Here is a 416-nt window from a genome sequence, read left to right as displayed (position 1 = left end):
ACAGAGAGGAAGGGAGAGGGATAGAGAGTTAGAAACATTGATGAGAGAGAAACATCGATCAGCTGCCTCTTACACACCCCCTACTGGGGATGTGCCCGCAACCCAGGTACATGCCCTTAGCCGGGATCGAACCTGGGACCTTTCAGTCGGCAGGCCGACGCTCTATCCACTGAGCCAAACCGGTTTTGGCAAAATCAACTTATTTTAATAAAAGTGCCAAGGGACCCCTGGTTGCATGGCTCAGTTGGTTGGAGCATAGTCCTGGTTTTGGGTTCGCTCTCAGTCAGGGCACATATCTAGGTCACTTATAGCTTCTGTCACCGGTTGGGGCACATATGGGAGGCAACCAATTGATGTTTCTCTCCCTCTCTCTAAAATTAAATAAAAACATATTCTTGGGTTGGGATTTTCTTAAT

The sequence above is a fragment of the Myotis davidii genome, unplaced genomic scaffold, assembly GCF_000327345.1.
Source record: "Myotis davidii unplaced genomic scaffold, ASM32734v1 scaffold1949, whole genome shotgun sequence".
Classification (NCBI taxonomy): domain Eukaryota; kingdom Metazoa; phylum Chordata; class Mammalia; order Chiroptera; family Vespertilionidae; genus Myotis; species Myotis davidii.
This window is presented reverse-complemented; position numbering follows the sequence as displayed.